Source organism: Eurosta solidaginis, chromosome 1, assembly GCF_040869045.1.
Source record: "Eurosta solidaginis isolate ZX-2024a chromosome 1, ASM4086904v1, whole genome shotgun sequence".
NCBI classification, from domain to species: domain Eukaryota; kingdom Metazoa; phylum Arthropoda; class Insecta; order Diptera; family Tephritidae; genus Eurosta; species Eurosta solidaginis.
This window is the reverse complement of record NC_090319.1, coordinates 174,349,257-174,362,109: the sequence shown is the minus strand read 5'-3', so window position 1 is coordinate 174,362,109 and position 12,853 is coordinate 174,349,257. Positions and strand designations below refer to the sequence as shown.

The 12,853-nt window shown below is 36.2% G+C and overlaps 1 long non-coding RNA gene across 2 annotated transcripts in view; it reads left to right on the top strand.

Moving 5' to 3' along the window:
* The window catches only part of LOC137239881 (uncharacterized), a 223,553-nt gene extending 211,221 nt beyond the window's left edge, over positions 1 to 12,332 (top strand). For both annotated transcript variants that reach the window (XR_010949523.1, XR_010949524.1), the window contains exons 2-3: positions 11,023 to 11,445; positions 11,505 to 12,332. This is a non-coding gene — a long non-coding RNA (uncharacterized lncRNA). The remainder of the gene's footprint in view (positions 1 to 11,022; positions 11,446 to 11,504) is intronic.
* The last annotated feature ends 521 nt before the right edge of the window (positions 12,333 to 12,853 follow it).

Genomic DNA, 12,853 nt, shown 5'->3' with positions numbered 1-12,853 from the left:
TAAGCAGGTTTGTGTTGTATACGTCTATAACATATGATTGTTATATTTAATTTGGAAGGAAAATAATATATTTTAAATAAAAATAATATTTAAATAATAAAACTATTAATTAAAAAAATATGTTAAAAGAATTAAATGAAAAAAAAAAAAATAATAAAATAGACGGATTCGAACCCGCGAACGAATCCATTTAGGCGCAAATCTTATTATCTCTGCTATTGCTTCTTTTCTACAATTATAAGCAATGTTGTATTTAAGCTTTACGCCTTCTGCGCGCATTTTTCGACTGTGATGCCACGTAAGATAAAAATAATTATTAAGAAAGCATTATGGAATAACCAAGTTTTTAGTGCAACCGGGAAAAATTGTTAAAAACGCTAACCGCATTTTCTTTATGGTAGGGGATAAATAATTGACCTACTACTGAGAAATTATAAAGAATAAGTGAACATTTAACTGGCATAATTTTTTTTGGAAATTCCATGTGTACAGGGTGTCTAGACAGGAAAATTGGTTTTCCTTGGAAAACTTTAAATGGTCATAAAAAATTGTCTATGGCTGACCAAATAGTGGGACCCACTGACCAATTATGACCAATTAGTGACCAATTAATTGGCATAATTTTTTTGGAAAATTTATGTATACAGGGTGTTTAAACAGGAAAATTGTTTTTCCCTTGGAAAATTTTAAATGGCCATAAAAAATTTTCTATGGCTGACCAATTAGTGGGACCCGCTGACCAATTATGACCAATTATTGACCAATTATTTGGCATACCTTTCGAATCGAAAATCCACCGATGGGGTGCTAACATCCGATAACAGGGTAACATCCGATAACAAAGAAAACTTTAAAAATTAATTAAAAAGTTCCTATGGCTGACCAATTAACGAAACCTGCTGACCAATTATGACCAATTAGTGACCAATTAATTGGCATAATTTTTTTTGGAAAATTTATGTATACAGGGTGTCTAGACAGCAAAATTGATTTTCCTTGGAAAACTTTAAATGGTCATAAAAAATTGTCTATGGCTGACCAATTAGTGGGACCCACTGACCAATTATAACCAATTAGTGACCAATTAATTGGCATAATTTTTTTTGGAAAATTTATGTATACAGGGTGTCTAGACAGCAAAATTGATTTTCCTTGGAAAACTTTAAATGGTCATAAAAAATTGTCTATGGCTGACCAAATAGTGGGACCCACTGACCAATTATGACCAATTAGTGACCAATTAATTGGCATAATTTTTTTGGAAAATTTATGTATACAGGGTGTTTAAACAGGAAAATTGTTTTTCCCTTGGAAAATTTTAAATGGCCATAAAAAATTTTCTATGGCTGACCAATTAGTGGGACCCGCTGACCAATTATGACCAATTATTGACCAATTATTTGGCATACCTTTCGAATCGAAAATCCACCGATGGGGTGCTAACATCCGATAACAGGGTAACATCCGATAACAAAGAAAACTTTAAAAATTAATTAAAAAGTTCCTATGGCTGACCAATTAACGAAACCTGCTGACCAATTATGACCAATTAGTGACCAATTAATTGGCATAATTTTTTTTGGAAAATTTATGTATACAGGGTGTCTAGACAGCAAAATTGATTTTCCTTGGAAAACTTTAAATGGTCATAAAAAATTGTCTATGGCTGACCAATTAGTGGGACCCACTGACCAATTATAACCAATTAGTGACCAATTAATTGGCATAATTTTTTTTGGAAAATTTATGTATACAGGGTGTTTAAACAGGAAAATTGTTTTTCCCTTGGAAAACTTTAAATGGCCATAAAAAATTTTCTATGGCTGACCAATTAGTGGGACCCGCTGACCAATTATGACCAATTAGTGACCAATTATTTGGCATACGTTTCGATTTGAAAATCCACCGATGGGGTGCTAACATCCGATAACACGATAACATCCGATAACAAAGAAAATTTTAAAAATTAATTAAAAAGTTCCTATGGCTGAGCAATTAACGAAACCTGCTGACCAATTATGACCAATTAGTGACCAATTAATTGGCATATTTTTTTTTGGAAAATTTATTTATACAGGGTGTCTAGACAGGAAAATTGGTTTTCCTTGGAAAACTTTAAATGGCCATAAAAAATTGTCTATGGCTGACCAATTAGTGGGACCCACTGACCAATTATGACCAATTAGTGACCAGTTATTTGGCATGCTTTTCGAATTCAAAATCCACCGATGGGGTGCTAACATCCGATAACAGGGTAACATCCGATAACAAAGAAAACTTTAAAAATTAATTAAAAAGTTCCTATGGCTGACCAATTAACGAAACCTGGTGACCAATTATGACTAATTAGTGACCAATTAATTGGCATAATTATTTTTGGAAAATTTATGTATACAGGGTGTTTAAACAGGAAAATTGTTTTTCCCTTGGAAAACTTTAAATGGCCATAAAAAATTGTCTATGGCTGACCAATTAGTGGGACCCGCTGACCAATTATGACCAATTAGTGACCAATTATTTGGCATATGTTTTGTTATAAAATTCCAGAAATGGGGTGCTAACATCCCACACCCGACCATGAAAATTTTAAAATTTCCATACAATTGTTTCTAATGCTGACCAATTACTGAAACCTGCTGACCAATTATGACCAATTAGTGACCAATTATTTGGCATATGTTTTGTTATAAAATTCCAGAAATGGGGTGCTAACATCCCAGAGCTAAATTTAACCGCAAAAACAAATTACCGAACCGGATATGACCGGTTATAATCGCTGAAAATAAGAAAAGAAAAAGGCTGAAAAGGGGACGCGCGGTACTATTCCCACCCTCAAAACCATGGCTACCGACGCTCCTAATTTTCGGTGGCCCCTTACCTGCATTACCTGTGTACCTTCTACATAATTAAGGAAGTCAGCATTCCCATTTAGTTAAATGAACTCATATTAGATTTTTGAAATAACACAATTTAAAATATACATAAATGTAGGTATATGCAAACATCGAAAAAAGAGAGAAAATACTTGAAATCTATATGAACGCAAATACAATTTTTTTTTTCTCACACATAAAATTTTATCTTTATATACTATGTACGTATATGACGCCTAGGGCGTATTCGTTTAAATATATTTAGATTGTAAGGAAGCGCACTTTTGAGAGGCATGAATTACACAGGTCTGTGAAAAAAAAATTTTTGTCAGCTGCATGAGATATTTTTACTGAATTATATGTTTTAAAGTGCGCTGATTTCAAAAGTGATGGCCATTTTTTCTATCACATAAGGATTTGTTGCAAATTCAAACACAAAAAATTGGTTAAAGTACTCCTTTATTCAAAATTTTCAAAGAATAAATATTTTTTTTATAGCAAACGAAACATTATTTTGATACGTATACTTATTCATGTTCTTTGTGAAACCTCTTCTTCTTTTCATTGATACTTTGACGAGTCCCTCCGATTTCCATCTTCAGTTTCTCGCTTAAGCAGCCAACAGTAGTCAGCAAGCATAGTGATATCCCATCGCCCTTGGTACCTTCTCTCGATATCACGGATATCCTGGTGAAATGGCTCCCCCTGCTCTTCACTGTAAGCTCCTAGGTATTCAGGAAAATAATCTATGTGAGAGTGTAAAAAATGGACTTTCAAGCTCATCTTGCAGTCTTGAGCTCCGTATGCTGCTAGCATCCGTTGCACAATGGTTTTATAGTTAGGATCCCTAGTATTTCCCAAAAACTTTCGCACTACGTCCTTGAACGATACCCAAGCTTCTTTTTCCTTCTCATTCATAGTTTCCACAAATGAAGGGTCCGTTAAAAGTTTTCTTATGTCGGGGCCGGTGAAAACTCCCTCTTTATTTATTTATTACCAATGAACAGAGATACTGCATTATACATAAAGACTTATGTGATATAATAATTTGAATATTTTTTCTGTTTTTAGGAGGTCAAAATCTGTAAGAATATTTAATCCTATGCAGTTTTTTGGTCGCAGACCTGTGTTATTGCCGTTGACGGCCAATAAGGATTGAACTTTTTACACTAGGGTTCATGATTATCGAAACGTTAATATTTACGGCATACCAAACTTGAAAATTTCGGATTATTAAATTTAAAATGAAAGATATGTGTATATTTAGCTTTAAAGAGTAGACATGCAAATTTGTATGTTACATACCCATAATTGAAATATAAAAGCTGAATATATTATTTAAACGGTGCCCGACTATTTTCTTTTGCCCGTATTGAAAATTAGTACATTCATACGTACATAGGTATATTGGAGTTTTCTTTATTTTTCAACTTAGCAAGTAAATATACTATATATTTTAGATAATTAATTTAGAAAGTTCGGTCTGTATCTCCCGACGGTATAGCGCCTGGTATTTGTTCATTCTTTCTATATATTTTAATTCTTAAATGAAAACCTAATTTACCCAATATGCCTAAATATAAATGTAAAGTCTAATTGCGGACGTTAAAATATTACGTCAAACGTTAAGAGTTTATTGGTCAATTCTAATCTGCATATGTATCAGGATGTTTGAAGAAAGAACGTATAACTAAGTATATTCATTTAAGATAACTGATATACGGGAGCGACAAAATAAAATAAACTAAAGTACAATAAAATAAACTAAATTCAAATAGACTAAATAAAACTAAATAAAATAAAATAAAACTAAATAAAATAAAAGAATAAAAAAGAAAATAAAATAAAATAAAATAAACCATAATAGAATAGACTAAAATCAAATAAGATAACCTAAAGTAAAATAGACTAAAATAAAATAAAGTAAAGTACAACCAATTTTTTTTCTCTAAATATATATATCCCATACTTAATTACATCTAGGGCTTTCTGCCAATTTTACAAACTAAAACTCTTTTTGTTAAACGAATTATGTAATGCAGCAGATTCTCGTACATTTAGTAATATATACAACTTAAGGTTTTTTTTATGCAGGGTTTTTCTTAGGATATTTCTAATAAGTCTTAGTATAGTTATATTGTTAATTGCAACTAAGTTTTCATAATGAATTTTGAATAAACTTGTAAATTAAATGGGAATGCTGACTTCCTTATTTATGTAGAAAGCACACAGGTAACACAGGTTAGGGGCCAACGAAATATAGGTGCGTCGGTGGCCGGGGTTTTTGATGGTGGGGTTAAGCACTGGGCGTCGCAACAACACCCGCGGCGCACCCAAATATATTCGGCCTTTTCTTCTTTTTTTTAACTTTTAGCGTTTTTTTATTTTGATCCAGCGTTTGGTAACCGGTTATTTCCGGTTCGGTTAATTTTTTTTCCGTTTGATTTGTTTTGTTTGAATACGAAATTGAATTTAACGGTCTGTCCATGACATCCGGCTCGGCCGTATATTGTTTTAGTTTGAATTATAGCATTTGGAGTCGGCTCTGCGCATTTGACAGTTGGTTTTGAAAGGAATGATATGACCCTTTTTTCTATTTATGGCGCAGGGCGGCATGATTGGTAAGAACCCCGCCCATCCGACATGACTAGCTACAGAGCACCACGAGATCATGCCGACTGCCTTCCTTGCTGCTCCGTCGAAAATGCGATTCCATAACAGATGGCGCACAACGTGGGTCCTGAAGCGCTGATCGCGATGGTCAGTCCGGGGCAACTGGTGAAGTTGACCATCCCATAAGTCCCAGGTGGCAGCCGCAGGAGCAGCCACCTGCATTGCGATGGGATGGTTGGAAGGATCAGGTTGGCCGGAATGGTCATCGCGGGCAGTAGCTGAAGGTGCCATGTGACTGCACGTCAAGTCCTCCGAATTTTTCATTTCACCCGGTGAGGCAGTGCTGCACGCACTTAGTTTTTTTGTAGATTTAGGGGTTTTAGAGTTCTCCGGTTGTTGTCCGTTAGTCGGCTTAGGTAAATCTATGTCCGCTAATTGGACCTTAAACATTTTTTTTTATTTAGATTTTCAAGTTTTTTTTTTGTTAGCCGAATATTTGTGTCTGTTAGTATGAATGGTGTGTGTGTGTGTGTTATAAGGTCCCCAGCTTATCCCACGTCTCAGGTCGTATCCTCGAATACCACCTGGATTGCGATGGGTTGAGCTGGGATTCAAAGAGGCACCCTTTCCAGTCCCGCAAGTCTGGGGAGCGGATTTTTAAACCGCTCCTTTCATTGCGGTGGAGGCAGGAGGGGTGTCCAGTTTGAAAGGGTAGAGTGGTCCCAGCACCCCAGCAAGTCCCAGAGGTGGGTCCCCTGAGCGCACTCCTGCGTTGCGGCTGGGTGTGTTTGAACTAGCCCTAGTGGTCCCCAACCAGTCTCAGAGGTAAGTTCCTAAGACCACCTCTGCATTGCGGTTGGGAGCACTGGGGACGAGCGACTGAAGTTTTTTTCTGTGTTAAAATTTTTTTGCCTGGTACCTGTGCCTTTTAATGATGGGATGTCAGCATTCCCATCAACGAATAAAAGTATTTTTTCCAAACACATACCCGTTTATTATTGAATATATTACACGTATATATATATCAAACTAATACATTTACTTTTCAGTATTTTGTGTTTTTTTTTTTTTTTTTTTTTTGATAATTCGATACGAATATCGAATTATACTTAATTTTTTATCTCGCGAAAAAAATTTTTTTTTTTTTGATAAATACTTTTTGTTATTTTTTTTATTTTCAAGAACCAATCGTCGGTAATATAGGATGTACTGGGTGTGAATCCTAACCTTTAATAAACCCAACTGCCTTAAGTCTTCCTTTAGATAGAAGTTTGTTTTTAACACTACTACTCGGATTCAACAATTTACTTGCAATTTTTTTATTATAATGTTGCATGTTGCATCGTTTGGGCGAATGGCCACCAGGAACACTCCGTTCTGGAGTGGAGGCAATTTTAGAGGTAACCAGTACCGGGGTAGCAATAATAGGGGGGCGTTATCAAGGGCTAAGCGTCCCCTGGTGATGCATTCACCTGTAGGTAGACGCGATGGAGATCCAGCGGGGCGAATGCAAGTCCGAGCCAAAATGACCGGAATGAGAAAATGACGAGGCAGGCAAGCACTAACAATCTTAACGGGCCCCTAATAAATACCCATAATATCTCGGGTCTAATGACTAATGTGTCGACACACGCACAAGGCGGAGCTAGTGTGCTACCAGTAAATCATGGGAATTTTGAAGGAACTGCAAGCGATAGGGCGCATACCCAGGGATCCGTGCCGAAGCCCCTCGTGAAGACTCGTGGGTGAATGTACTGCACCAGTTATTTAGGGCTTCGCAGGAGGAAATGCGAAGGGAAATAGGAACAAGCAGGAAGAACTTGGACCAGCTCAACGCAGCTCTCTAGTCTGCTCAGCAATCGATAAATTTTAATCGCATCGTGAATCGAGCGGAACGAAGCCCAACTCCGGCGGTCGTAAACCCCACGAACCCTGCTTCGAGCAGCATAGTGGTAAAACCCCAGGAGTGGAAAATATCATTCGATGGTACTGGGAGCGTCGCGGATTTCCTGTGGTGTGGTAATGGTTGTTTACGAAACAGAACCCAAACGCACCTAATCACTTTTTATGCTACTCCCTAAAACGAGAATTTGGTACCTTGAAAAGCGATCATGAGATCACGATGGAGATCTCAATGCGCAAACCTTTATGGGCGGGTGACGGAGTGGTACTGGTTGTTTACGAAACAGAACCCGAACGCAACTTATCACTTTTTATGCTAATCACTAAAACGAGAATTTGGTACCTTGAAAATCGATATGAGATCACGATGGAGATCTCAATGCGCAAACAGAAAATGAATGAATCATATGACGTCTTCCACACTGATATGATAGGACTTAATGCGCGGTTGAGGGAGCCTATGGCAGAGACCGTACTGATTGACATAATAAAACGAAACGTCAACAGCAGTTTGAAAGTGATGCTCTTTAACCCGGATGTGAGAAATCTACATGACCTCCGCGATATGGCACGAAGAGGTGAGTAAGTGCTGAATGAAAGTAGGAGCATTACAACGGTTTTTCATGGTCGTCACGTTAACGAGAATCGCACAATAACACCGGACATAAGGAACGAGTATGAAGACTGCGAAGTAGACCCGCTGATTGGGGCATTGGACTTCAGGAGGTCAAGGAAACTGGACTATTCAGGCATCCAGTGCTGGAATTGCCAAAGCATGGGGTATTCATACATCTATTTGGAAGAGCCCATTAAAAACCCGCTTTGTTTCAAGTGTGGTCTAAAGGGAGTCCGCACTCCGAAATGTGCTGGGGATCATCGTCGGCAGGGAAACCAGAATCCGAGCGAGAAGAAAGAGGGCGTAACTCGTTCGGTATCATAGCCCCCACCTCAGCAAGTGCTCGAGTCGTCTCGTTCGCTGAACCAGTTAGTAGAGCCTTCACAAGTGGTGAGTTCCCAAATATTAGTAGCACTCCTACGCAGGAACCTCCGAAGGTCATAGTAACGTTCCCTGATAGTACAGATTATTCAGCCGGATCAGACTCAGATAGCCCAACCTCGTCATATTTAGTTTCCGAGCCAATAAAAATTTTGAAGTCGCCTGGTAGTGATGTTGCCTGCCAGACTTCGTTTCGATCAGTCTCGAACAAAGAGAGCATAATTACGAGCTAGTAATATCAAATATTTTTGATAACCAATCCAGTTTCGCTGTGTCCGAAAATATTTTGAAATGCCGTAAAAGATATACCAACCGTGTAAAAGAGCGGAACCTCCTCCAGAGCACCAAGATTCTCCTTACAGAGGATGAAATACCTCCAGAAAGAGTAAAGATAAAAACTAATTTTGTGGTAGGCCTGCTGGACTCTGGAGCTAACGTCTCTATACTAAGGAAGGATTGTGAAGAATTCTTAGAAGCAAATAGTCTGAAGTATCACCCACTGCAGGCATTCGTATACACAGCGGATGGTAACAAACAGAAAATATTAGGTTCGATTTCGTTACCAGTGACTTTCTAAAATACCACCAAACTATTCCTTTTTATCTTGTTCCTTTGCTCCTGATATATCTCCAAGTGTAGCGTGTTTAGAAGTTAGCGAAGAAAAAGAACAAGAACATAATTTCCATGACTTGACAACAAAGCAGAAGGCCGAATTGCAGAAAGTAATAGAGATGTTTCCGGCATTTGAAAAGTTAGGCCTGGGGCAAACACAGCTGGTCGAACACCATATCGATACGGGCGACGCGGTTCCGATCAAAAGCAAGCACTTCCGTCTTTCGCCACAAAGGCAAGCCGAAGCTTTTAAGGAAATAGACAGGTTGCTTAAAATTGGAGTGATCGAGGAATCGAACTCGCCGTGGTGTAGCCCTGTCACGAAGAAGGACTCGTACTCATTGCCGCATATCAACGGTCTGTTGAGTAGACTAAAGGACACGCATTATATCAGCGGCATTGATCTAAAGGACGCCTTTTTCCAAATCAAATTGACGGAATCATCCAAGGAGAAGACAGCATTCGCAGTTCCGGGGAAACCTCTGTATCACTTCAAAGTGATGCCGTTTGGCCTATGCAGTGGATCGCAGACAATGAGCAGACTCATGGATAAGGTAATTCCATCGCGCTTGAGGGAGAATGTTTTCATTTACTTGGCGAATTTCGACGATCACATGCTCCTGCTAGCGGAAGTAGCGAAGTGTTTGAAGGATGCCGGTCTTACCATCAACGTAAAAAAGAGTAATTTTTGCCAGAAAGAGATTCGATACTTAGGATACCTGATGGGTCTATGAAATAACTCCCACGAAATAATTCCCACTTTTAAAAACGAAATAAGTCCCACCAAAAATTGCTATTTTAAAGTGGGAGTTATTTCGTTTTTAAAAGTAGGACTTATTTCGTGGGAGTTATTTCGTTACGCGTTTTTATAGGTGGGACTTGTTTCGTTTTGAATGGGAATAAATTCGTTTTGTAAAGTGGGAGTTATTTCATACCCCTAAATGCCGTTATTTGATGCTCTTCACGTTGTTTCTCATTGAATTTCATAATGTTCTTTTTGTTGCTTTTTAAAAAAAAATTTATTGTATTGTAGAATATGCTTTCGGAAAGTTCTGTTATTTCTTGCTCTTTACGAAATGAATGGTATTGTTTCAAATTTGTTGTTAAGTGTGCTAGTTTACAAGACCTTGTCATTATATTGATTAGTTAAGTTTGTGAATTTCAATAGTGAACATGAGTGTGACATACGAAATAATTGCAGGGAAGAGGAGTAACAGCAAGCTTCTTTAAATTTTTTTTGAGAAACAATTATATATTAAAAAGTGCACTAAATTAGAAAAACATTTTTATGTTTGTTATGTAAAGAATTGTCCATCACGAATAATGTTATTTGGCAGCGAGTGCATTAAAGCAAAAAATTATAAAGGGCACAATCACGATAATCAAGAGGCTCTGTACAAAGAGCTAAAATTTTTAAATAATGTAAAAACAAAATGCGCACGTCTTAATGAAAAGCCAACTGAAAAAAATTGCGCTGGAAGTATTCGCAATATTTTTGTGAATACTAGCATGGAGTAAGTACCACCCACATGATAATTATTATTTATTAAGTAAGTACTTAATAAAGTCTTTGCATAAATCAAAACGAAAGCAAAAATATTGTCTTTAATAAAATACAGTGGAGTTTGCAGTATATTGCGAAAAAAAATTTTAAAAATTCTCCCAAAACAGCAGAAGTGCAGGAAGTTTTCCAAGACGCAGCAGTTTATGATAAATTCGGTTATTCCAAATTAAATGGAAATAAACAATAGCAGTTTTTCAACATATGCTACCAAGAAGAAGACTTTGCATATTGCGTTTTTTGTTCCGAAAGAACTGTTGAACTGATGAAAGAATGTATTCCTGTTAATTCGAAAAGAAACATTTTAATTGATGGTACTTTTTCTGTACTTCCTTTAGGAAGCTTTAAACAACTATTAATCTTACATTGTGAATACTTTGGTTCGGTATTTAATTTCATTCATAACTGTATATGATTTATATTATGTATACATATGTATATATTTATTATTTTTTCTATTTTAGGTATTCCCCTTTCTTTTCGTACTGATGACCAAAAAGTCTCTAAAAGCATATCAGCATTTATTTAGTTATATACAAAGGAGCACTATTGATTTGTCACAAGCAACTTTTATAACAGATTATGAAACAGGATTCAGAAGCGCAATTGAAAAAAGTTTCCCTGATTCAAAAATGTTTGGTTGCTGGTTCCATTATTGCCAGGCATTGCGTCGATTCATAACCATGAAGGACAAAAGGCTCGCTCAATATATTCGGCAAAATAAAGAAGCGTCTAGAATTTATCACAAATTTCTATCTCTTCCATTATTACCTGGAATGCACATTTCGGATAGCTTCCAAATACTAACCGAAGATTTAGGAAAATTGAACGCTTTAGATAGATTCAAATCATTTATAAAATATTTTGAGAATCAATGGATGCAAAAGGTACAATATTCCCTTTTACAGAATATTTACAAAAAGATGTTATGATTTCATTATTACAGATCGGTCCACATAACTTTTCAGTTTTCGATTCTGAAATCCGCACTACGTCTGCAATAGAAGCTTACTTACAATGGCGTCATAGGAAAAAGCATTCCAAAGAAGGCTACTTTTTTTCAAATTTGTAGCATTTTTACAGATGCAAGAATTTCAAAAGTAAGAAAATTTGAACTATTGCTGAATACCAATGGTAGTGTGGGAAAAAAGCGTATTAAAAAGTCCTGTGTTTTGAAAGCAGATATGATTTCGAAATTCAAGAATGATCTCTTACAAGGTTCTATAACTCCTTCAAAATTCCTTGACCAACTGGTGTTATCAAAAAATAATTTAATTATACAAATGGAGCCTGATGAAGATCTTTTTGAAGAATTATCATATTTGGAAGAGGACATTGAAGACGAGTCGTTAAACCATATTGAAACCAACCAGAATACAATTAATAATAATATGTGTGTGGTTTGTTTCATAAAGCAGCCAAATATCTTATTTTTTCCTTGTAAGCACTTGAAAATTTGCAGTGAATGCTGTCTTACAATGCAAACTCACAAAATTGATCAAACCAGTAAACTAGTATGTCCATACTGTCGTGCAGAAGTTCATGAAACCCTTCAAATATTTATCTGATAAATAAATGATTTTTTTTATGGAGGGGTGCGATAGAGCCGTGAAATATAAGGCCATTATGGCTTTATTTCTCATTTTTTTCTTATGCAAAAAGTTATATATTGGACATTTCGTAAAAGGGACAACCATAATTTTTTGTCCTTATCTCTCATGGCTCTCCTTTTTTTGTTATAAACTACTTTATACTTACTATAATAAAAAAAACTTTAAAGAAATGTGTACAAATTGGTACCGAACGTAACTACTGGAAAAACAGTATTAAAAAAAATTGTTGATGAATTACGTATGTATGTGTTTTATTATATTTTTAGTAGGAATTTGGAATTCGTGTTCCATGTTTTCTAATATCACATTTACAAAATACAACTAATCCCCATGCCACGTTAAAACTACAATACCGTCTACCATGCACTGGATCTTCAAGCCATTTATAAAGGTCGATAATTTTAATCTGATGGTCCTTCCGAAACGGTTTCCATCTTAATAATAAGAACAATTGATCTGTACTTAATCCATTTACGAACCCAAACGTTGTTACTAGTAGGCGTTCTCTATAAGTTCCTTGACCGAAAAAAGAATTAATAATAAATTCTGGAACTCTATCAAATTCGTAATATCCATTCCATTAAGAAGCCTTCTGCAAGCTTGCATACGATTTTTCTTTGTTATTTCTCTGCTTTGATTATTCATATTATTCGACGTGTGTTTTTTTTCGAAGAGCCAAATA